The sequence below is a fragment of the Rana temporaria genome, chromosome 7 (genome assembly GCF_905171775.1).
Source record: "Rana temporaria chromosome 7, aRanTem1.1, whole genome shotgun sequence".
Lineage (NCBI taxonomy): Eukaryota > Metazoa > Chordata > Amphibia > Anura > Ranidae > Rana > Rana temporaria.
In genome coordinates, this window is record NC_053495.1 from 80,030,392 (window position 1) to 80,057,597 (window position 27,206).

Here is a 27,206-nt window from a genome sequence, read left to right on the forward strand (position 1 = left end):
ATGTCAAGGGGATAGAAACTATACATCATTGCCTCACCAAAGGTCACCATACCTTAGACCGATTTTTGGTAGACTCCTTAAGATACATACTGTATCACAACTGTTTTTCCTTCAACAGCTCCCACTACCTCTAGGTACAAGGCGTAGCGATGGGGACTTGTTGTGCCCCATCCTACGCCAATTTGTACCTGGGGGAGTGGGAGCAATCCCTCCCATGTGACCCGGGTCTCGCTGGTGGTCTGAGCCACATCAAAATGTGGCGAAGATACATCGATGACGTCCTGGTCATATGGGAGGGCCCTGAGACCTCCTTACTACAATTTTTTAATTGTCTAAACCTGAATGATTACAACTTAAAATTCACAATGACATACGACAAAAATAGCATCACCTTCCTGGACGTTCGATTATATTTGGATGCCAATAGACATTTATGTAGCACTCTGTTCCAGAAGAGCACAGCCGGTAACACAGTGCTCCATGCTGACAGCTCCCACCCACTTCCTCTCAAGAATTCCATACCCTTTGGACAATACCTGCGACTTCGTCGCAATTGTTCCAATGATGCTCTTTTCTTTGAGGAAGCAGGGAAGCTCCAAAATAGACTTCTTTCCCGAGGTTGTAGCCGTAACTGCCTACGTAAGGCGTATAACAAAACTATTCTTCATCCTAGACACACACTTCTATACAAAAAGAAGTCAACATCTAGCCTTGATTCAGAAACCACTAGAATTATTTTACGGTTCTCTAGCCAACATCAATCCATCCAACAAATTCTTCAAAAAAATTGGACCATCCTAACAGACGCTCCAAAAATTAAACCATTTATCTCTGACCATCCCTCTATCACCTTTAAACGGGCTACCTCGATCAAAGATCGGTTAGTCCAAAGTGAGTATAAAAGTGTTGAAAAGAGAAATACACATTGCCCATTGCGTGGCACTTTTCCATGCAGGCATTGTTCATACTGTCCACTCATGAAAAGGGAAAGGACCTTTCGACTCCCCAATGGTGATCTATTCAAACCATCAGACTTCACCAATTGCCGGACGCGAGGCGTCGTATATCTGATGGAGTGCGAATGCGGTGCGTTTTACATTGGAAAGACTAAACAAGAGTTTTGGCGAAGAATAGCCAAGCATATTTACAGTATGGAGATTGGGAATTTACATCTTCCTATTGGAAGACATGCAGTGTCTCCACACAATTACACCGTACCCAGGGTTTCCTTCACCGCACTCCACAGAATGCACATTCCGGATAGAGGCGGTGACTGGAACAAAATCCTGCTCCGAAATGAACAGCGGTGGATTTTCAGGTTGCAAGCTACAGTCCTTCCGGGCTTGAATGAATCACTTTCATTCGCCCCCTTTCTAAAGGGCTTTGTATCTGGGAAAACCCAATAAATAATTTTTTTATATTATTGCCAATTTTTGCACATCTCTACCATACAAGCCATTACTCTTTTTTCTTTCCTTTTTGAGCATGAATAACCTATGCCCACCCTGTGGCATATGTCGTTTAGATCCTTATTTTCCTTTTATTTTGTTGTGATGTATATATCTCATGCTTTTTTGTGCAGCTTACTTTCTGTGTATTTGCCTTTTGAAGTTCCTTTTTGAAAAGCTTCAGTCATGTCCTTTTAGAATAACACCAACATCATTACATCAATGTAATCAATCATATATGTTTAATGGGCATTATATTGGTTCTAGGACCATACATAAAAATGTTGTGGTATATCCAATCATATTTATACAATTACATACAATATACATGGTGTTTATGGGCTTTATATAATTCCAATTGTGACTAATTTTGTTTCTTTGTTTTTTCTTGACATAACAATGTTTTTGCCATTTAGGGGTTGCTTCCATGGCTCTCCCAGGACGGTCCTGCTCGGTCCTTGTGCATCAGTCCGCGCCATCAGGCCCAGTGTCACCTTCCAGCAGGGTGAGACAAATGCATACTTTGTACGCTTAGCATGGTCCGCTCAGTGGTGACAAGTGCACTGTCACCTCCATGGAGATTGCGGTCTCCCCCTGCTGGCGGCATGTTGGATCTATCCTGCACGCTTTGATACACACTGCCCATGCGCGGCTGGTCCGCGCACACGCGGTGACGTCATTCCGTCACGCATGAAGTATCGGGAGCGACGGCAGTCGCCGACGCCGTTGGCATTCCCACACGCCGAGGGGGCCACCCTCTACATCCGCTATGCGGATGTGGGAGCCCCGACCCAGGCCATCGTACATAAGAGTCTTACTTGCCCCCCGGGACATCCCATTGTCAGTGGGATAGATTCTGTTACGTCCTGGGTGGGCAAGTACATAGACTTCTTCCTTCAGCCTTTGGTGAAAAAAATGCCATCATATATTAAGGACACTAAAGATGTCATTAATATTGTGTCTGGAATAAAACCTCCTTCGGGTGTGTGGTTAGTAACGTGTGATGTTACATCATTATACACTATAATACCACACGACCAGGGCCTACACGCAGTTTCATACTATCTGAACAGAGATAGTGAGCTGGACAAGAGGCAAGTATCTTTTATTATGGAACTTCTAGAATTCGTGGCCACGCATAATTTCTTCTGGCATGACTGAAAGTTCTATAAACAGAATCGCGGCGTCGCGATGGGAGCTAAATACGCTCCAAGCCTCGCCAACCTCTTTATGGCCCTATGGGAGGAGGATGTCGTCTGTGTCCAGTCCAGGCCACAGATCTTGCTGTGGGCCAGGTACATCGACGACATCCTCCTCCTGTGGGATGGCACCGAGAGTGACTTGTTACACTTCATAAATGTTTTGAACATGAATGATCGTGGGATCTTGCTGAGCTATGAGGCTAGCCAGACACAAGTCAGCTTTTTAGATTTAGTGATCTCGGTGGATGGGGAGAACTTTCAGACGGTAACTCACTTTAAATCGACTGATAGAAATGCTTACATTTCAAAGGATAGCTGTCACTACTCCCCCTGGCTTGACTCTATCCCTAAAAGCCAATACCTACGTATAAAGAGGAATTGCACAAAACAAACATCATTTGTGCAACAAGCAGATGTGTTGACACAACGTTTTGTAGTTAAGGGGTACAAGTCGGACGACCTATCCAGTTCTTTAAATTATGTGACCCAACTAGACAGAAGCACTCTACTTGTAGACAGACCCCGCGATAAGTCCGCCAAGTTCAAATGTCCTTTCATTACGGATTTTTCCTGCCAGCATGGTGGGATTAAACACATAATGTCCAAACACTGGCACATCCTGAAGAGTGACAGTGTTTTGGGTGGTCTGTTGCCCGATAGGCCGCAGGTAGTCTTTAGGGGTCTCCCTTCCTTGAGAGACAAAGTGGCCGGTAATATAATGAATCCTCCTAAAGTCCCTTCCATGTTTTTGGCAGGATTGACAGGATTTTACAAGTGCGGTCGGTGTCAGAGCTGCAACATTAATGCCCGCACTAAAAAAAGGACAGTGGACTTTAGCTCCAGCTGTACTGGTAGAAGGTTTTCAATTAAGCCTTTTATCACATGCTCCACAGTTGGTGTTATATATTTAATAATATGTCCATGCGGTCTACAATATGTAGGTAGGACTAAGCGCCCCCTCCATGTGCGGTTAAACGAGCATATCGCGAACATCAGGCGTGGCTTTACAGAACATTCCGTATCTAAGCACTACCTTACTGCTCATGACCGAAACCCCAGGGACACTGTATTCCTTGGGATCGACAAGTTCACTGCGCATTGGAGGGGTAGTGATTTAGTAAGGTCCATATCCAGGACCGAGATGTCCTGGATACACAAGATGAAGTGCTATACGCCTTTTGGATTGAATATTGAGGTAGATCTGAATTGTTTTTTGGACAACTCTTAATATATTTATGCCATCTAGTACTAAAGGCCTTTTGGTACCATGGGGTCTCTATCTTTGGCTCACCCCATTCCGTTAAAATTTGGTCATCCAGAACCCTTTGTATGAGGGTGACACTTGGGAATGATTAGGGTCACCTTTACTTACATATTTCCATTTGGGCCTCTTTTCGAATAAACTCGTGAATTTATGGTGATTATGTACCTCTGACTGTGGTCTACTATGCTTACAAGAGGAATGAAATACTTTAGGGTTCATTTTGTATATATTTTATTTAAATGTCTTATTTTGGATTTTGGATTATTGCTACATGGTTTGTATTTTAACACAGTCTTGATCGAATGTTTTGTACTGTACTAATCATGTATGCTATTATGTGAGTATGGGATTATGAGTGACTGGGGGCAGATCCAGTTGGCCATTTTTTCCGTTTTTTGGGGTTTTAGTTTATTTAAGCTACATCGAGTTGGGGATCAATGCGCTGGTAGAATTGTATTGTGGCGGTATTTTTTATGATTAATATACATTTTAATACTGTTCCATCTCCCCACTGCCTTTGGGTTGTGCTGCTCAAGATTGCCCATTGATTATTGCTGGTCCTTTAAGAGTTCAGCAAGCTTTCCCTTTTGTTATTATTTTTTTCCCTTATTAAGCCTGCCGTTTGCATTGATATGCACTGCGGGCATCCAGGAGTTAAGATGGAGTCCGTGCGGCCTCTATTGGATCTGCCCCCGGGCTAGCTCCGCCCCTCTTGTCTATTTATTATGCGGTGAGTCAGGGCGTCTCCTTACCCCGCGAACACGTCCCTATCGTGACGAAACGTCGGGAGGAGACGCCTTGACGCCACCGCGTTTACACGTGTGAGGATCTGAATACGTCAGACGCACGCCCACACACAGACCGGCCGGCTGTGTTTTGTTTTATGAAATTTTATGTCCGCTTGATGCCTGTTTTAAAAGTTGAAATGTAAGTAAGCAATTGGCTGCTTTATTTTCTAATAAATCCGCGCAGTAATTACGCTATGTATCTTCCCTGGTGTTTTCCTTACATATCTATGGAGTTTGGAGTTTAATGCTGATTGCCATTGAATGGGGAGATCCGTCATTGAGCTACCGTTATTGGAGGATTAATCAGCTGGGCTGCTGCTGTGGATGCTATTTCTTTTGCTGTTAACTTACTGAGTTGCGGTAAGAGTCAGTAATTTCTGTGGTGGAGGTCTCCTGTTTGTCCAGATCACAGCGTGGATGCAATCACTGACACCTGAGATTCCTTTCTTCACTACACCCTTGGACTGTTTCAAACCTCTTGGCTTGCCTCTATTCCACTGAATTAACTGTGATATATCAATTTTAATGCTGTGGAGATACTCATGCTATTTTGACAGTTATTTATACTTTACACTTTACATTTTTTGGTGTTTTATTTGTATCATTTTTTAATAGCGCGACTCCTTTTTTTATTAAGTTCTCGCTTAATACTTCTGATACTCTTTTTGGGTTTCTTTTTTGTCCTTCCACTTTCGTGTAAATAATATTACAATCTACCGCATCCTATTCCACAGAGGGCACAGCTGATATGTTCTTGAACACCAGAGCATCTTCTTTTAACAGAAAAACATGGTCCCTGTTGGATGTATTTAACTTAAAAAGATTTTTACTAATTGCCGCCTAAGAAGGTAATAGCCCCTTGCCCCTTTTTCCATCAGGGTTTATAATTTTTCTCACCTAGCAATTTTTCTTCTTCTTCAGCCCTCCAGACTGTCATCACTTTTTTGCATCACATTTGTGCACTGTTTTTTCTTTTCAACTATAGGTCTCCTATTTTGTATTCTCTTTCTTTTCATCCCTTGCCTTGCCCCTTTCCCTTCACTTCATCATTTTCTTGTTCCCCCACCTCACCTTTCTATTCTTTTCACTTAGTCTCTTGTAATTTTTTAGTTCACCTACACCATCCCTTCATCCCCCTTCCCTCTCCCCACCTTTCCCTCATCGTTCCTCACTCATCCAGTCCCACTCCCCACAATCACGTCCCTCTCTCCCTTCACCTTTCACTCCAATTCCTTTTCTTTCATACACCCCCTTCAGCATTGGTCACCTTTTCACCGTTTCCATATTCAGTCTTTGTTTTTTCCTTACTACGCACTATTGTTCTTCTTCCTTTTTTTCACTTTTTTTCTTCTCTCTTCACTGTTCCAATTCTCCACTTTGCTCTTCACCCCTTTTTTCTTCACTTCAATATTCATAATTTTCCCCCCTATTATTTCCCATTCATTTTCTTTATCCATTCACCACCTTTCCTTGATATCCCATCAGCCCCCTCTTTTTTTTGCATTCTGTTTCCCACCCACTCCCCAATCCCTTTTCCTCTGTTGTAATCCCCCTTTTTTCACTCCTCACTCCGTTTTCCCCCACGCCTCCCTCCACTTCATCCTTAAATTCTTTTTCTCCACACACATATGAATATATATAATATATTCTTCTTGTTGTTTCACTTTGCTTTTTTTCTCTTCCTTCTTCTTTCTCTCAACCCCTTTGGAGCAGGATACTTTAAATATTCTGCTACACCTGGAAGTTCGGAGTTACCCATATTTCTTTCACCATTTTTAATCGATTACCCTCAGAGACCACACCCCAGGCCCCCCCTATCTGATTGATTAATAGGTACTTTTCTTTTATGTATCCACATACCGAGCCTTATTTTTTCAATGTGTATTATTCCATTGCAGGCTCTCAACTTTTTCCTCCTCTTTTGTTTTTTGTAGTTTTCCCTCCCCCCCCACGTGTCGGCCTGGTCCCCCTTTGACCCCTTTTGTGTCACACTCGGACCCGTGTCATCAGCGTGGATAAACGGTGCATGAGTTTCCAATATTTGGAGCGACCCTTGAGCCATTGGACACTCCTATCTGTTTCAGCAAAACCACAATGAGACTACTCCTTTATCTCATCAACGGTAAATAAAGTGATTTAATTTCTCTTTTGTACATATATAATGCCGTGTTTTCTATGTCCTCTTCCCCCAAAAAAAACTCCCCCCCCCCCCCCTTTCCACTGAAAGGTATTTCTATATGAATAGAGTAGCGGGTGATTTTTTTAAATGGGTTGATTGCAAATCTGTGAAATGTTTATTGTAATTTTTCTGTATATTCCCTTTCAGTCACAACACAATAAACCTCTGAAGAAGACCCTTAGGGTCGAAACGCGTTAGGACATCGTTTATACATGCCATGTACATTATTAGCTGTACAAATGTTTTGTTGTGTACTGTCAAACACTAGATGTAATTTATATTTTGCGATTTTGTGCCATGCGCAACTCATGTTCTATTTATGTACCCTATATCCAACTCCCCTTTTGATATTTTTTGATATGTGAATAAATACATTTTACTACATTGAAACTCATTTGTTTAATTGAGCTGCTAAAAACCCCAATTGGGAAAACCTTCTTTGTCGTACCTCAGTTTGTAGCAGAGCAATAAGGATCCCCATAGAAGGGGGGGACCTCTGTTTCCGTGGTGTACTCCAAGAAAAGGATTTTACAGGTATTAAAAATCCTATTTTCTTTATCGTACACATCGCCTTTAGTCATACATAGTGGGATGTCCCAGAGCAATGCTCTAAATGAAGGGAGGGAGACACAGATAAAGCAGACCACCACTGGACGCGAGGCCCTATACCGCTGCTTTCAGTACACCTACCGCCCGAAGGCTGAATCCTCTTGTCCTCTTACATCTATTTGGTAGAATTTGGTAACTGTATGGACTGAAGACCAAGTTGAAGAGCTTACAGATCTGAGCCATATGCACTGCCCAAGAAGCACTTATTGCCCTGTTGAGTGCGCATTAACCAGGAAGGGAGGAACTTTGTCCTTAAACCATAAGCCTGAATTATCATTTTGTCAAATCCACCTAGAAATGGTAGACCTTTAATGCCGATTGCCCTTTACCACCTGGCAGAACAAAACACAACATCTATTTTTACATAATCTGAGCAGTTGCTTGCAGATAAACTTTTATTGCTCTCATTACAAGAACGGTAAAAAACAATATCTTGATTTAAATGAAACATCGACACCCACCTTAGGAAAGCAGGAAGGATGGGGACGTAACACAATTTTGTCTTTGTGACAAACCAAAATAAGGCTCCTTACAGGAAATAGTTGCTAATTCAGAAACTCTCCCTAGCAGAAGGAGATAGCAACCAAAAAGGCCAATTTCCTGCTCAAATAATTAAACGGAATATGGCAAATAGGTTCAAAGGGCTGCTTTTGCAAGACCAATAACACTAGATTCAAATCCCATGGGCACAAGGAGATTTGACTGGCGGGTTTACCCGCAAGTACCCCCTGAATTAATGCCTGACCTAGGGAATGAGATGCCAGTGGTCTCTGAAAGAAAACCAACAGAGCTGAGATTTGACCCTTAATGGTACTTAGGGTAGTTTCATATCTACGCCCAACTGACAAAAGGCCAGAATCCTACTAATGACATACTTTTGTGGATTCCACCTCTGGATTCACACCAGGAAACATATGTCTTCCAGATTCTATAATAGAAGACCCTGGAGGCCGGATTTCTAGCATTAATGAGAATGGAGAGAACTGGAACAGAAAGTCACGCTTTTCAATATGTAGGTTTTCAACAGCCAAACCGTCAAATTTAGCCTTTATAAGGAAGGATGGAATGCATAGATCAGTGAAAACTGATCCCAGGGATCATTAGTGCATCCATTCTGAAGGCTAGAGGATCTCTTATCCTTGACACAAAAGGTATCCAACTTCTTGTTGATCCTGGAAGCTAGTAAGTTTACATCTGGGGTTCCCCATTTCTGGCAAATAGCTTGAAAAATGTCAGGGTGGAGAGACCACTCTCCTGGTAATAGTTGCTGGCGGCTCAGGTAATCCACTTGAAAATTCTCTACTCCTGGAATGAAGATTGCAGAAAGACAAGGAACATGGCTTTCTGCCCATACCAATATCTGGTTCACTTCTTCTTCTGGGCATCCCGACTGCGGGTGCCCCCTTGGATGATGAATATAAGCTACTGCAGTAGCATTGTCGGATTTAATCCAAGCAGGATAACCCTGTAACCCAGGGGTGCCCAACCTTTTGAAGAGCGGAGGCCACTTAAACGACTTGCTAATCGGTCGCGGGCCACAATGAGCGAAGCGGGTGGATGGCAGCCCACTCTACTCAAACTTGCAGGTAATTAGAAGTCTATGGCTCAGTGCAGGTAATCAATTTAAAAGCAACCCAGTAACCACTGCAGAAACAGATATGCCAGAAACTTACCTTTAATAACAATATTCTATTCTATTGTATTTCATCCCAGAGCAGGAGGTCGCGGGCCACATCAGAGGGCTCCGCGGGCCACATGTGGCCCCCTGGCCATTGGTTGGGCACCCCTGCTGTAACCTGTGTGTCCAGGTTCTGAAAGCTAGGTACACTGCCCGAATCTCCAATATTTTGATGGGCAGGCTCCTTTCCTTTCGAACTTGGACCAGGTTCCTTGGGTTGAGTCCTCTTCCAGGACTGCCCCCCAGCCGGAAAGGCTGGCATCCTTGGATACCACCCTCCAGGTGACCGGGAGGAAGGATTTTCTGGTTCGTAAATTCTTGGTGTTTAACCACCAACTGAAGCTTTGGCGCACCATTGCAGACAGGTGCATTGGTAAATCTAGAGCTTGGATTCTCCTGTTCCAAGCAGCCAAAATACTGTTTTGAAGCAGTCTCGAATGAAATAGGACAGCTTCGAAGGAGCCATTCATCTCCAATACATTAATCTCCAGCTTCGAAGAATGCCACCATCTTCCCCAATAATCTCATGCAATCTCGTGGTCCCTTCCTCGCTTTGACGATGCGGACCAGTTTCCTTAGGGATTTGACCTTTGGCTCGGGAAGGAACACTCTGCTTTTGGCCGTGTCTATGACCATACTTTACCCTTCTTAGGGGTTGCAAGGAGGACTTATGTAGGTTCATTATCCACCCTAAATGCTCTAGGTATTTTACCGTACTGAGCATACTGTGATTTAATTGTGCTACTGATACTTCTACTAGGAGTAGGTCGTCTAAATAGGCCGTCACCTATATGCCTTGCGCCCTTAGATTTGCCAAAAGCAGGGCCGGAACCTTTGTAAACTCCCGGGGGGGAAGTAGCCAGGCCAAAAGGTAGAGCCCCAAACTGGTAGTGGCGGTGTTCTACCGCAAACCTTAGGAACTTTTGGTGAGCAGATTGGATAGGCATGTGCAAGTATGCATCCTTGATGTCTATCGACGCCAAGAATTCTCTACCTTGTAGGGAGGAGACCACTGATCATATAGTCTCCATTCAGAAATGGCGAATTAGAGCTGATTTTTAGATCCAGAATGGGCCTGACGTCTCCATTTGATTTTGGAACCACAAAGAGGTTTGAATAAAATCCAAAACCTTGCTCTTTTAGGGGAACTTCCATGATTACCCCCTGAGACAGCAAGTGATCCAATGCTTGGAAGAAGGGTTTTCTCTTTATTGGATCTTTGGAGATGTTCGAGTTTAGGGACCGATAAAGTGGAATTTCTCGGAAATCCAGTTTTTACTCCAAGGATACTGTGGAAACCACCCACTTGTCCTGGATCTCTGTTTGCCAAGCTGCTGAAAATAGCCGAAGCCGCCCCCCACTCAACTGAGCAGGGCCGTGCCTTCAGAAGGGGGCTTTGGGGTTCTGTTTGTTAAATTTCTGGACCCACTTTTTTTATGAGTTTGAACTTGGGTCTTAGTTCTTGTGGCTGCCTGAGAATACCGTCGCCACTGCCTGGAAGCTGAAGTTCCGGGAACCAGGGAGAGGGAACGCTTGAAACATGGGCGTTTGTTCTTTTTCTTTTCTGGTAACAGAGTCGTTTTACCACTTGAAATCTTTTGGATTCATTTATTATCCAGATCATCCCCAAACAGTCGTTCCCCATGGAAGGGGAAACCGGCCAAAAGTTTTTTACATGGGGCTTCAGCTGACCAATGCTTTAACCAAAGGATTTTGCACATATGTACTAGCTGGAGCGTAAAGGCAGGATGCCTGCTGGATATAATCTCTAATGGCATCCACCATAAAACACAAGGCACTAGGGAGGTTCTCCCATAATTTGACCTGATCCGGAGGAAGATCCATCAGTCTTTGCTTTACCTGTTCCTTCAGGACCTGACACATACCAACTGTGTGTTGGGTTACAGCACCAGCCATAAGAAAGGCAGATTTAAGTAAAGATTCCAATTTCTTTTCAGAAGGATCTTTAAACACCTGAGCATTGTCTACAGGACAAGTTAGGTTTTTATTCACGCAACAAATAGCCGCATCTACTGCAGGCAACCCCCATTTCTTGGTACATTTTTCCACCATAGGATAGAGAATGTCAAACTTCCTGGGGGGAGAAAAACGCTTATCTGGATGTAGCCAGTCTGCGTAAATAAGGTTTTCCAACAGAGGATGAACTGGAAAGGAACATGCAGCCTGTGGGGATTTTAATGAACCCAGGGAGGAAACAGGTGAATCAGATAGCCCAGAGGAGGGCATTTTCAACGTTGAACGCACTGCTTCAGCATTACATTGCACCTGCAGTTTAAGAACCTGAGAAGCACAAAAAGGTTCCTCTGACACACCTGTTCCATCCGACTGCTCCTCATCTTTATCCCCTGCCATCCTCATCCTCCTCATCAGAACTTTCAGATGGGAGATCTAAAATAATAGAAGGGGACCTGCTTCGCTTTTTATCCTTCTGAGAGGATGCTGTGATTAAGGTAGGAGATGCTGCTATGCCTTTCTTAGCTGTCCTTTGAATTCCTCCTATGGGAAGACATAGTCCTGTGCCACAGCAGAGGTACAAAGAAAATTGCATATAGTACTGTGCTAGTTTAGCATAAAATAATAACAAGCGCCCAGAGGCGATTCAGTTCGCATGTGCCGCGCTATATAAGTTTTTCATTCATTCAACTAATTGCACAGCCTGATGCTGAGTAGGTGCCTGTATCCAACACACATAGGGCCAGATCCACAAAAGAGATACGCCGACTTAACTCGATTTTTCTAATTTTACACGGCGTGTATCTTTGCGCCCGATCCTCAAAACGAGAAGCGCCTGAAATTCCGGCTTTTCCGTCCTACCTAAAAAAATTACACCGGCGCATTCTCGGGCGCAAATTACGCTAGGCACGCCGCTTTATTTGATAGGCAAAGATGCAAATGAGGGAGATAGGGCGATCCACAGAATTAAGTGTGTGCGCCGTAGATTACGCACTGTGCGCACCTGTTAGTTTCCTGGTGGGAATTTACACTTTATAAAAGCAGCCCTAATTTTACACATGCCGTCTGAATGTCTGCTGAAGCAACACCATTCAGGAAGAGCTCAGCACACACACGTTCAGGACTAAAATCTCTCTGCCAAAATGCCAGGACCATCAATGATACTAGCTGCATTAGTGTCTATAGAGGCACAAAGAAGGAGGAGGGCACAGAGGAGGAGGAGGAGGGGCACAGGAGAGGGTTTATACCGCCCACGCCAAGATTTGTTTGGCATGCCTGCTTCTGAAGTATTCCGCAACTACAGATTTACCCGTGAGGCCATCCTGGAATTAACAACAATACTTCAGGATGATCTTACCAGCCCAACCCAACGCTCCCATGCACTGCAGCCACTCACCAAAGTACTGGCAACTTTGCATTTTCTTGCCACTGGCTCATTCCAACGCACAAGTGGAGGCGTGGCTGGGATGGCACAATCCTCCATCAGCAGGTGTGTGCACCAAGTGGTCCCTGCAATCCTGCGGCGCATGGGAAATCAGTTTCAAAAACCCACCCAGGAGGATCAGCGTTTAAAGACCATGACAGACTTTTATGACATTGCCAGATTTCCACGCACCATCGGGGCCATTGATTGTACCCATGTGGCACTACAACCACCCCATGATACTGAGCACATGTTCCGGAATCGTAAAGGCTGGCATTCCATGAATGTGCAAGTCATCGTAGATGCCCATGGCCTCATCTGGCACGTCTGTGCTAAATTTCCGGGATCCTGCCATGATAGTTATATTTACCAGCAGACCCAGATCTCAAGAGATTTGGACCAGAACATGTATGGAGACAGCTGGCTGATTGGTGAGTGACATGTGTGTCAGGTATGTCCCCCCCATGATGCTCACATCACAAGGGGCACATGCATGACTAATATCCTCCTGTCTTTTCCCTTACAGGTGACTCAGGATATGCCTTGGGACCTCATCTAATGACCCCATTCAGGAACCCCCAAACCCCAGGAGAGCAACGCTACAACCAGGCGCACATACGAACCCGGGGAGTGGTTGAACGGACCTTTGGGCTTATGAAGTCCCGCTTCAGATGCCTGGATAAGTCTGGGGGTACACTGCTGTATTCCCCTGACTTTGTGTGCCAAATAATTGGGGCATGTTGTATACTCCACAACTTTGCCCTCAGAAGGGGACTGCATATTGACCTATGTGATGACCTGACCCCTGACCCAGGCAATACCCCCCCAACCAACTCTACCCGGTCTGCTGAGGGCACAGCAGCCAGGAGACGCCTTGCAGAAGGCATTTTTTCCCAGTAAACGTACATGATTAATGTCACAATAAGAATGTATCTTTTCCCTGTAAATGCACATCAATAAAGTCACAATGATAATGCATGAATGCACACCACTGTGGTTCCTAGCACAGACACATCACATGCACATCGAATTGGATTAGATCCAAGTCCCCCCCCCCCCCTTTGGGACTTGGGAGCAGTAACGCCACGCCACGGCTCCAATTATGTCACTGTGCATTCATACACCATTCAGGAACCTGGGATTGCACTTCTCCCTGGTCCTGGGGATCCCTTCTCCACCAAAACTGAGGGTGACACCCTTAATTTCTCAGGAATGCCACCCCCCCACATTCACACATCATTCACACACATAAATCAAATCATAAGTACAGAAGACCAAATTAAATAATAAAAAAAAAAATGCATAAACAAAAAAACAAAAGTATCCCAGCAAATTAATTAGCGGCGGCGATTGCTACGCCTTGGCTGGGCAGGGGCACGGCCACGGCCACGCCGTCGCGGAGGATGTCCATTGGGGGGGGGGGTGAGCTGGGGAAGGAGGAGCCTCCTGGGGGGGGTGAGCTGGGGAAGGAGGAGCCTCCTGGGGGGGGTGAGCTGGGGAAGGAGGAGCCGCCCCTGCTGGCCTGCCCTCCATGGCCCCTGCAATGCGAGTGAGACAGGCAGTGAGGGCAGCCGCATTGGCCTGGCCAGACCTTGTATTGTCCTGCACAGCCTGGGTCAGGGCACTCAGCTCATGGGCCACGCGTGTTGTGGCGGTCTGTATGTCGTTCAAACATGTAATGACCGCCGTTGAGTTGGTGGCCACATCACCGAGTGCCTCCATCATTTCACCCTGGCTGTGCTCCATCTGCGTAAGTTTATCCAGTATTTTTCCAAGAGTGCGGGTCTGCCGGGCATTGTCCTTCACCACACTGGCCGACAGACGCTCGCCCACAGCCACGGTCTCCTGGGTTGGCCCCCTGGCTGCCGCTGAGTCTTGCGGGCCTGGAGGAGGGGAGAGAGTGACCCTGGTGACTGGAGGCCTGTTGGGGGAGAAGTGGGAGGGGCTACCCCTGATGGTGGCCTGACTGGTGCCAGCCTCAGGGGTAGCCTCAGGGGAAGACTCAAGGGTCATCATATCAGTGGCCAGGAGGACTTCCCGGCCAATCTGCATATTTTCCTCCTCCTCCCCCTCATCATCCTCCTCCCACTCATCCTCCTCCCCCTCAACCTCCTCCCCCTCAACCTCCTCATGAGTGGAGGTTTGGCCAATCCCCTCCCCTGGGGAATCCTGCCCTTCTTGGGACTCATCATCAGCCTGTCTTGGGGGTGGTGCTGCAGCCTGGCCCGATGGGCCTGCAACCTCCTGGCCTGCAACCTCCTGGCGTGTAACCTCCTGTCCTGCAACCTCCTGGCCATCTGTGGAGGACACAAAACAATCACATGTTTGAGGAACCACACACTTGGCACATCTTCCCTTCCCCCCACCCACACATGCTAATCAACAGAGAATAACCAAAAAAACCTACCTGTCCTCCTAGGAACATCTGACGTATAGCCAGGCAGGCCCACCACCTGCTGTGGGTGGAAACACTGGGCCACTGGCCATTCCTCCTCCGTCAGTCTGACTGGGCAGGGTCCCCCTCCTCCAGTGCCCCTGGTATGGGCGTCGATCCTTGCCATCTTATTCCGGACGACGCTTCTCAGATCATTTATTTTTTTCTGTATGCCAGCGGGGGTCCTAGTCTTCCCCCCCCCCCCCCCCCGCCGCATTGATCTGGTCGGTGATTTTTTTTATAAGCTGCCTCCTCCTGGCCGGGGTGGTGTTCTGGCTCTCAGGGCCATGCAGAAATCGCCCATATTTCGCAATGACCCGAGCAAGAATTTGCTTCTCTCCCAGGGTGAAATTAAGCTTCCTGCGTTTGGGGGGCATCACATACACCACCCAGCAACAACAAACACACACGACAAACAATCTACAATACACACCCAAAAACCTGACAAAAATATATACCACAAAAAACTAACCAAAATCTAAACACACAAGGACACAGCTAATAGTAATTCAAAAACAAACACGCACCAACAAACAAACAAAAAACAAACACCAAAAAACAAACACCAAAAAACAATCAGCAAAAACAATAACAAACAAATTAAATAAAGACACTTCTCAAAAACAAACAACAACTAGACTCTCCAACTCCTCAAACACTTTTCTCACAAACACAACTTACCAACACACAAACAAACAGAGCAGAAGCAAATTGCTCATGGAAGGGGAACAATGGGATATACTTTTGCAAGGGAAGTGTGTGTGTGTGGTGCTTTTTACACACAGGGCGATCCTCAAACTAAGTACACTTGGCCTTTTACCTATCTCACTGATTGCGCCGAGACCAGTTCTGCACATGCCCAGTGAGGTCCCGATTCGTGCGCGCATGCGCAGTACGGCCGGCGCCTCATTTGCATGGGGTCACGGCTCATTACAATGAAGCACGCCCACTTCCTTCCCACTTGCAAAAACCCTGCCTTACGCCTCTGAATTTAAGTTACGCTGGCGCAAATTTAGACGCAAATGCGCTGTGGATACGGCACTTACGACACCAACTTAGGGCAACGTAACTTAAATGACATAAGTTAGGACAAACTAAATTTGCACCGCTGGCTGAGGATCTGGCCCATAGAGAAGTTTATGTGACCCCGAAGCAGCTGTGTCACTTGCAGGTTTCTTGCAGACCCAGACTCCTTTTAAAATCTCCCGCTCTGAGCATGCGCAGTAGAATGGCGCGCGTACCGACGTGCACGCCCGAGTGACCACGCCCCCTCTCTCTCCCAGCCCTGGATGATTCCTGTACCTTCAAAAGCATGTGCACGTTTAGGGAGATGGCGGCACACTGGGCAGCAAGGAGAGAGCAGAAGGAGCACTATCTGGAGCCCTCTGTGCTATGTGAGTTTTTTTCCACTGGTCATGCAGTGGAGGAAGTGTGCTCTCTAAGAAGCTGCCGACACTGAGCTCTTAAGCGTGTCGAGATCCTACGGGGTAAAATGACCGCACCAGCCAAGCAGACACTGGCTGGAAAAAGCGCCTAGAGGCGATTCAGTTCGCATGAGTAGCGCTATACAAGTCATTCATTCATTCATTCATTCATTCTTCAGTCTTGGTAAGAAATATTAACTCTTTACCCTCCTCCAGTGGCGGACACAGGTAAGACATGCTCTACTCACATAAGAAAGTTCTTAAGTATTCTCTCAACTTAGGATCTTTCTGGCTTACCTTTTCCCCGCCGCAGAAATGCCGAAGACCAGACAGTACCAATCTCACCCATCACGGCGGTCATGTTGTGCCAACCTTCAGGGATATGGGTTCCTAGGAAAAAGAGGGGGACCGGAAATAGAGCGGTAGCGGCTGCTAGTACCGCTCAAGGTCCTCAAGGTCTTCCTATGACTCCACCCCACAATCCCAGATACCCCACGGTTTTTATGTTTGTAAATCTATTGCTGTATCTTAAGTGAGGTTGATGGTCCTAGTTCTGTTTTTTATAAAAAAAAGCTGTATGTTTTTATGTATAATAAATGAATTTTTTACCATATTAATTCATGTTATCAGTACCGAGAAAGTCCATTCATACAATTTTGCCTGGGTGATAGTTGATGTAGGTTTGTGGTACTAGCAGCCGCTACCGCTCTATTCCCGGTCCCCCTATTTTTCCTAATTAATTCCGGAAGATGGTACATTTTATTTTGATTTAAATCTAATCTGAGGCTATACTCAAAATGTATGGATATGGGTTCCTACTTAAAAGAGACCACTTCCTTGTGCCTTGTAAAAGACTCTGCCAGAAACTTTTGCGCTTTTTTATGTATAGCAAAAGTACTGGACCCTAGAGCCCAGTCCTCAGGAGAGAGACATTACAGGCAAAACCTCCTGCGAGGTCCGGGTACCATCCATTTAGGCATATAAAATACGCATTTTGTAAGGATCCGATTGCGCAGCCCCTTTGACCCCTGGAGGGATCCTTAGTAGAGCTTCGCCTTAGCACATCCTTAGTCGCGACCAACACCTTAGACACTGGCAAAAAAACTGAGGTACTTCCCTTACGGGAGGGGTTATATAGAGGGGAACTCGTCTACATTGGGTGTGCCAGTGTCCAATCACCTGTGGTGAACTATATAACTCAAAAACAATACAAAAAGACCCCCCCCCCCGGGGGGAAAAACAAAGGAAATGTATCCTCCCGGAGATAAAGATGCCAAATATGGGCAGTGCCGCATAAAAAAGGGGTTTATTGATACAAGAATTTAGCAATCACATAAATTCAGACACTTTGACACCCCTCACCAACACCCAATATAAAAATTAAAATAGTTAGATAACGTTATCTAAATAGACACTGACTACATACGGGATGCATGCATGCAAATTACTCAGACTGGAAAAATCAGCTTGAATATATCCAGCCGACTACCCAGCATTTGATTGGATGATCTGAGCTGATCAGGTCCAAGCAGGACATATATCAGAGTAATTCAAAATAGATAAGTTAGCTATGCGCTGTGGCTGACCAATGAATGATATCGTGACCTAAATATCACAGCTCTTTACTGTAAAAAAATATCACAGCTCAATGACACACGGTTCAGTATGAGAGGGCTATCATGGTATAACATTCATGAAGTATACTGTACCAAGGCATTATAGATCTTGTCACAGTCGGGATCCTAAGGGGTCACAGTTTTTGATTATTGACAGGTATATCCCACCTTGGCGAGGGGGAGCCAAGACTAGAGGAGTATCCAGACTTGAAACCTACTGGATATATGAATTGCAATCCCACTCTCCTCAGGGCATGAATGTAGAGTGGGATATTAATGCATTCATTAACCAGTCATAAACGATTGGTTGATTCCACCCATTCTCCAACATTCTATTAGTGGTCAAATAATTCCTTTTTTTTTTAACATCATGATACATAGTATTCCTGCTATTTTTGCGTTTCTGTAAACCTATGTTCAATCATGGCTCCAATAGGAATGCATTTCTTTTTCCCCTGGTTATTGAGGCTTGTTACAGTTTTTATTACCCACCATAAAGGGGTTTATTCAGACATTTTTGTGGATTCAATTCCCTTTTACAGGTTGATTTTATCACATTTTAAATACATTTTATATCTACGGGTTTTTTGATATGTCATGTATATCATTTATAGTGTCATTTAGTACCATTATGTAACTTTTTTCATTATAGGCTTAGTCCCCCCTTTTTATATTTTTTAAATATATTGTGGTTATCACATTTGGGTCATGGATTAGCTCTCAATATATGTTTCTCCTATATATTTTTTCTTTTTCCTCGTTTCCCCTAAGTGCATCCATAGTAAGGCTATTTACTATCTCCAGTCTGGCCTGCTTTGGAATGCACAGCATAGAATTCATTAAGAGGCATGGTAATGCGGTCATGTGACCGCAATCCACCAATAGGGGCCGCGAACGTGCAATCGACCTCATCTCCAGAACAAGGTTTGGTTGCTCAGTCAGGGGATGTGCTGGGACGCGCTGTTTGAGCGCGGAGCGCACATCTCCATAGTAATACAGACGTTCAGGCTCATGTATTTTCTCCCGCACGGTTGCATTTTCATTATGTCAGGGCGGACGCTTCATAATGAGCTCTATTTCTCTTGCTTTGAGGTTTAGTTTATTATAATGATCCTCTCGATGTACTTCCGGTACTGAAAGGCTTGACCCGCACGCTATATCCTCCATTGTAACAATCAGGAAGTGCTATGCTATTGCCATCAGCTGCCTATTGGAGCCTTGATATGAATGTGGGGGTCCTCTGATGTATATAAGGGTAAGTGTAGCATGATGACAGCACCCCAGATGATGTTCTTTTTGTAACGAAACATGTCGGGATGGACTACTGTTGTTCCTGCTACCCTTTTTTTATGAGCTTGATTGACCATTGCAAAATGTGAGTTACTCTCTTTTAAAATAAATACCGATTTTTTAAGGAATTATGCTATGTGCGCCCTGCTTTCTCTTTTTCATACTTATCGGTTGGATTACTGATATGCCCTCTGTGTGACCTGTTGAATATCGCTGCCTGCTGGGAACCATTTTAAAATTATCTGCCTGAGGTTTTGTCTTCATTGATACCGAATCGCATGACGTGTATGGTGTACCCGCTTCAGTGTATTATCTTTAACCAAGTTTGATTGGCCTAGTAGGTATATGCCTGTCTGGGTCCAATCGATCTGGTAAGCCCCTTGTCATAAGTGGTGGTGGATTTTTCACTTCTTAATGCGTTGGATTTTGTGTTTCTTTTTTTCAGTGGAATAGATTCACCGATTCAGCTCACATTTTATGGACTTCCATTATACCATTCATTCACATGTGGTGTTGTATGATATTATCTATATTGTTTTATCACAATTTGTCTCAATTTTAGCGCTACACTTTTCCACATATGTTTTATTAGCAACTTTTTGATCTCTTTTGCTGTGTTAGCGGCTTTTCAGTTTACAGGATAGCGCGGTATTTCTTATTTTTTTCTATAACATTCATGAAGGTCAAGGACACTGTGGAGCCAAGTCATATAAGCAGAAAGCAGGTTAGCAATATAGCAGCATAAATATCAAGTTCATTAACATAGCAATTTGATGGTCAGCTGAATGAAGCAACTGTCACCAAGCAATGTAGTTAGGTGCAAAGTGCCAACGTAATCAAATGGAAGGAGACACAGATGGAAACAGGACTGTAAGTCCGCTCACCAGACCAGGTTATGTGTGGAGATCATCTGATGTTGCAAAATCTTCCTCTCTTCTGATAGAAAATCAAGAGACGGCTTGCTGCCATGTGCAGTGTAATATAGCCAGGAGAGTCTTCACCCCCGCCCCTGGGGATTTGAAGCTTCCGTTGGTATCTCTTGTGTGGAGGGATACAAGTATTGCATACAGATGCTCCCGATCAGTGTGTCTCAATATGTTCGTCTGCTGCTAATGACTGCTTTTACAGCTGCATTTCTTCGCTCAAACGAGCGTGTCGAAAGCTGGCTTCATACACGTGTCGGATCATAACAAGCCATTTCCAGCACTAGACGCGTGCATACGGTCGTGTAGACAGACTGTAACAATGTGTTGTCACAGGAAGGACTGATTGCCCGACATGTTTCAACCACTCACCGTGGTTTTCATCAAGGGATAAGGAGGGGCATGTAGTGAGCCTATATTTATATCAGTTCTGTCGTCTATCATAGACATTGCATTTGCACAAAAAGGCCACTAGATGTCAGATTCCCACAAACTCTCTAAGTCCTGTTGATTCACCGGTTGCATCCAGGGGTCAAGTCCTGGGGAAAAAAGTGTGGGAACTCCCACCCAAGATCCACTCCCCCACCAAAATTTGTTTTAAATTATACGCTCATATGCATATATATTTCACACCCCTTTACATTACACAGTACCCTGCATCACTGGACACCCTTACATTACACAGCACCATGCATCACTGGACCCCCCTACATTACACAGCACCCCGCATCACTGGACCCCTTTACATTACACAGCACCCTGCATCACTGGACCCCTTTACATTACACAGCACCCTGCATCACTGGACCCCCCTACATTACACAGCACCCTGCATCTCTGGACCCCCCTACATTACACAGCACCATGCATCACTGGACCCCCCTACATTACACAGCACCCGCATCACTGGACCCCTTTACATTACACAGCACCCTGCATCACTGGACCCCCTTACATTACACAGCACCTTGCATCACTGGACCCCTTTACATTACTAAGCACCTTGCACCCCTTTACATTACACTGCACCTATGAACCCCTTTACATTACACAGCACCCTGCATCACTGGACCCCCCTACATTACACAGCACCCTGCACCACTGGACCCCCCTACATTACACAGCACCCTGCACCCCTTTACATTACACTGCACCCCGCATCACTGGACCCCTTTACATTACACAGCACCATGCATCACTGGACCACCCTACATTACACAGCACCCTGCATCACTGGACCCCTTTACATTACACAGCACCCTGCATCACTGGGCCCCCTTATATTACACAGAGAGAGAGGGGGTCAGAGAGAGAAAGGGGGGTCAGAGAGAAAGGGGGTGTCAGAGAGAGAGAGAGGGAGGATCAGAGAGAGGGAGCAGGGTCTGGTCGGTGAACATGCTTTCTCACTTGGAATGGTTCCCAGGGGCTGGCTCAGCGTGGACGCTTGTTTTTGATCTTCCCGCCCACCTCCCCTTTTTCACAGACGGGCACACAGGAGGAGGGACTTGGGAGAAGTCGGAGAGCGGGGGTTGCTGGACAGTACACATAGAAGAGCGCCCTGCTGGAGGGGGGCCGGGTGATTTCTGGAAACATGAAAGAGCAGAGAGCCCCACGGGGGAGGGCACGGCTCCCCCCCCCCCCCGTGCGACTCTCTGCTCTTTCATGTTTCCAGAAATCACACTGCGCTGCCGCCTGACACAACTCTTCTGCTCGAGTCCTGCAATGGGAATGGCGTCCCTGCTGTAAAAAAAAGTGCAGGGACGCCGTCCCCACACGTTCCTGCAGGACTCGAGCCCTGGTTGCATCGTTCTCTACCATCCAAATCGCAAACACTAGTTGAAATTAAACCCAGAATTTTAATATTAATAAATACCATTTAAGTTGAATTGTCCTTTTACTTTGAAATAGAGATGGATATATTAATGCATATTTGGGGCACTAATTTAGTATCCCTTATACATCAATATACACACTCATAGGAATCGCATGTCCAACAATTTTGTATGAACTGACGAGGAAGGAGTGTAAATCCAAAATTGGGTTAATAAAGAATTCCAAAATTAATAAGAAATTAACTAAAAATAAATATGAAATATGAAAGTGAAAAATATTAAATTATATCATAATTAGTTGATAAAGTAAACTGAATGGAACAAAAACATGAGTATGACACTGATGAATTGCATATCAAGTCGCTGATAAATTGCATATCAAGTCATGTCATAGCCTTTCACAGGAATCAAAATAAAAGAGTGAAATTATATAATGTAGCTCAAAGCATCTTAAAGCACCAGTAATGGCATAGATCACTGGCTTACTTTTTTTCCTTTCCAAAAAGGGCTGGAAGCTGCACTCAACATTCAAGCCTAGGGGTGCTAGGATACCCAGTCTATATATCCACATTTTTTCTTTCTGTACTAGCACTGTGTCAAAATCTCTCCTTCTTGCTGATAGATTGAGGGTATATATTCCTTCTACTTTCAATCCAGATGTATTACTTTGATATGGCAAAGTGTGAGGGCCCCATACACACGAGAGGATTTATCCGCAGATACGGTCCAGCGGACCGTATCCGCGGATAAATCCTCTCGAGGATTTCAGAAGATTTCTATGCGATGGCGTGTACACACCATCGCATTGAAATCCGCGCTGAAATCCTCTGCCGATGACGTGTCGCGCCGTCGCCGCTATTATGACGCGGCGACGGGCGCGACGCTGTCATATAAGGAATTCCACGCATGCGTCAAATCATTACGACGCGTGCGGGGAATCCCTTTGGACGGATGGATCCGGTAAGTCTGTACAGACGAGCGGATCCATCCGTTGGAATGGATTCCAGCAGATGGATTTGTTGAGCATGTCAGCAAATATCCATCTGCTGGAAATCCATCCCAGGGGAGATTTATCAGCGGATAAATATCCGACGGAGTGTACACACCATAGAATCTATCCGCAGAAACCCATTTGATGGGATTTATCTGCGGATAGATTCTATGGTGTGTATGGGGCCTAAGGCTATGGGTGACAGTTCCTCTCTAATTTTTCCCTGGCCGGCACCTTTTTGTATTTTGGTAAGATTTCTTATACTCCGTAGATGTTCCCCAATACGGATGCGGCGTTGTCTTTTAGTTTTCCCAATGTAAAATTGCTTACAGGGACATTCAAGCATATATATATATATATATATATATATATATATATATATATATATATATATATATATATATATATATATATATATATATATCCCTAGTGGTGGCACAATTAATAAATGTATTAATTGAGAATCTTATAGTTCCATCCACATTGGTAAATTCTGCGGTCTTTTCCACGTGGTTACAGACTTGACAATGGCCACATGCGTACATTCCTTTTAGAGGGGGGAGATCTGTTAACCAGCTTGTTGCTTGTTCCCTTCTGTATTCCGAGTGTACCAATAATTCTTTGAGATTGGGGGCTCTTTTAGCTACCATTTGATGGAACGGTCCTACAATATCATTGAGTATAGGGGATCTAGTAAGTACACCCCAGTGTTTCTGTAGGACAGTTCTAACTTCTTTCCATTGGGCCCCATAGGTAGTGATTAGGCGCGGAGAACAGTTGTTATTAGCTGATTTTGGCTTGTTTTTAAGAAGATCCCTTCGATTTATTTTCCATGCTCTTTTCTGCGCCCTGTCCAGTACATTCTGCGGGTACCCTCGATCTTTAAATTTGAATACGCAGGAACTGACCCACTTGAATCCCCTTAATGAGGTGGTCAGGATGATGGCTGGAAGCCTGGAGCAAGGTGTTGGCAGCCGTAGGTTTCCTAAAAGTACAGGTATTTATTTTGTTGTCCATAATTGAGACATTTAAATCCAGAAAGGAAATGGACCGAGAATTCACTGTCAATTTGATATTGCGATTATTGACATTAAGTTTGCACAGAAATGTGTCTAATTGTTCCTGGTCATCCTGCCAGATCATGAGCACATCATTGATGTACCTCAGCCAGGTAAGTACATGGCCGAGGTACATCGGTGTCCTGTATACCACCTCCAGTTCCCAGAGGCCAAGGTGGAGGCAGGCATATGAAGGGGCCCAGGGTGCACCCAGAGCCGTGCCTCTGACCTGTTGATAAAAGCACTCGAGGAACTGGAAGTGGTTATTGGTCAAAGCCAGTTCCAGAAGCTCTAGAATGAATTTGTTCTGAGCTCCAAATTCTGGATAAGTTTGATCCAGGTAATAGGTCACTGCCCTGAAGCCACACTCATGAGGTATCGACGTGTAAAGTGATTCTACATCGATCCCGACGAGTAGGGCCCCAGGGGGGACCTCAAGATCCTGTAGCTTCATAAGTACATCCCTGGTGTCTCGTACATAAGAAAGTAAGTCAGTCATGAGCATTTTAATGTAACTGTCCACAAACTTGCCTAATCGTTCAAGTGGGCTATTTGTTGCCGAGATGATTGGCCTTCCAGGTGGATCAGAGAGTGACTTATGAAGCTTTGGGATCATATAGAGTGTAGGGTTATTGTATTCCCCTATTTTCAAATAGTCCTTTTCTTTGGAGCTAAGTAAATAAGCTTCATAAGCAAGACAAACGGTTTGATTAACTTTGATTACTAGGGCCGTAAAGGGGTTGGAAGGTAGTTTACGGTATGTAGATACATCACTGAGTTGTCTGAATACTTCCCGTTCATAAAGATCATTTGATAATAATACAATATTTCCCCCTTTATCTCTGCCCTTAGGCATATTGTACACGTAGTGAATTCTCGGTCCATTTCCTTTCTGGATTTAAATGTCTCGATTATGGACAACAAAATAAATACCTGTACTTTTGGGAAACCTACTGCTGCCAACACCTTGCTCCAGGCTTCCGGCCATCATCCTGACCACCTCATTAAGGGGATTCCAGTGGGTCAGTTCCTGCGTAATCGCAGGAACTGCTCCAGTGATAATGACTTTCGATGTGAGGCAGTTGAAATGCACAGCAGATTTAAAGAAAGAGGGTACCCGCAGAAGGTACTGGACAGGGCGCGGAAAAGAGCGTGGAAAATAAATAGGAGGGATCTTCTTCAAAACAAGCCAAAATCAGCTAATAACAACTCTTCTCCACTCCTAATCACTACCTATGGGGCCCAATAGAAAGAAGTTAGAACTGTCCTACAGAAACACTGGGGTATACTTACTAGATCCCCTATACTCAATGATATTGTAGGACCGTTCCGTCAAATGGTAGCTAAAAGAGCCCCCAATCTCAAAGACTTTTTGGTACACTCGGAATACAGAAGGGAACAAACAACAAGCTGGTTAACAGATCTCCCCCCTCTAAAAGCAATGTACGCGTGTGGCCATTGTCAAGTCTGTAACCATGTGGAAAAGACCGCAGAATTTACCAATGTGGATGGAACTATAAGATTCTCAATTAATAAATGTATTAATTGTGCCACCACCCTGTAAAACGTTTTACATTGGGGAAACTAAAGGACAACTCTGCATCCGTATTGGGGAACATCTAAGGAGTATAAGAAATCTTACCAAAATACAAAAAGGTGCGCCAGCCAGGGGAAAAATAAAGAAGAACTGTCACCCATAGCACTACACTTTGCTGATTTCATGAAAGTAATACATCTGAATTGAAAGTAAAAGGAATATATACCCTCAATCTATCAGCAAGAAGGGGAGATTTTGACACAGTGCTACTACAGAAAGAAAAAATGTGGATATATAGACGGGGTACCCTAGCACCCCTAGGCTTGAATGTTGAGTGCAGCTTCCAGCCCTTTTTGGAAAGGTAAAAAAGTAAGCCAATGATCTATGCCATTACTGGCGCTTTAAGATGCTTTGAGCTACATTATATAATTTCTCCCTTTTATTTTGATTCCTGTGAAAGGATATGACATGACTTGATATGCAATTTATCAGCGACTTGATATGCATCTATCAGCATCATACTCATGTTTTTGTTCCATTCAGTTTACTTTATCAACTAATTATGATATCATTTTATATGTTTCACTTTCATATTTCATATTTATTTTTACTTAATTTCTTATTAATTTGGGAATTCTTTATTAACCCAATTTTGGATTTACACTCCTTCCTCGTCAGTTCATACAAAATTGTTGGACATGCGATTCCTATGAGTGTGTATATTGATGTATAAGGGATACTAAATTAGTGCCCCAAATATGCATTAATATATCCATCTCTATTTCAAAGTAAAAGGACAATTCTCCTTAAATGGTATTTATTAATATTAGAATTCTGGGTTTAATGTCAACTAGTGTTTGCGATTTGGATGGTAGAGAACGATGCAACTGGTGAATCAACAGGACTTTGAGAGTTTGTAGGAATCTGACATCTAGTGGCCATTTTGTGCAAATGCAATGTCTATCATAGACGACAGAACTGATATAAATATAGGCTCACTACATGCCCCTCCTTATCCCTTGATGAAAACCATGGTGAGTGGTTGAAACATGTTGGGCAATCAGTCCTTCGTGTGACGACACATTGTTACAGTCTGTCTACACGACCGTATGCACGCGTCTAGTGCTGGAAATGGCTTGTTATGATCCGACACGTGTATGAAGCGGGCTTTCGACACGCTCGTTTGAGCGAAGGAAAGCAGCTGTAAAAGCAGTCATTAGCAGCAGACGAACATATTGAGACACACTGATCGGGAGCATCTGTATGCAATACTTGTATCCCTCCACACAAGAGATACCAACGGAAGCTTCAAATCCCCAGGGACGGGGGTGAAGACTCTCCTGGCTATATATTACACTGCACATGGCAGCAAGCCGTCTCTTGATTTTCTATCAGAAGAGAAGAAGATTCTGCAACATCAGATGATCTCCACACATAACCTGGTCTGGTGAGCGGACTTACAGTCCTGTTTCCATCTGTGTCTCCTTCCATTTGATTACGTTGGCACTTTGCACCTAACTACATTGCTTGGTGACA

General features: G+C 44.6%; 1 protein-coding gene across 3 annotated transcripts in view; it reads right to left on the minus strand.

Annotated features, from left to right (window-relative positions):
* The window catches only part of CHADL (chondroadherin like), a 549,464-nt gene that overhangs the window by 199,175 nt on the left and 323,083 nt on the right, over positions 1-27,206 (minus strand). The window lies entirely within an intron of this gene.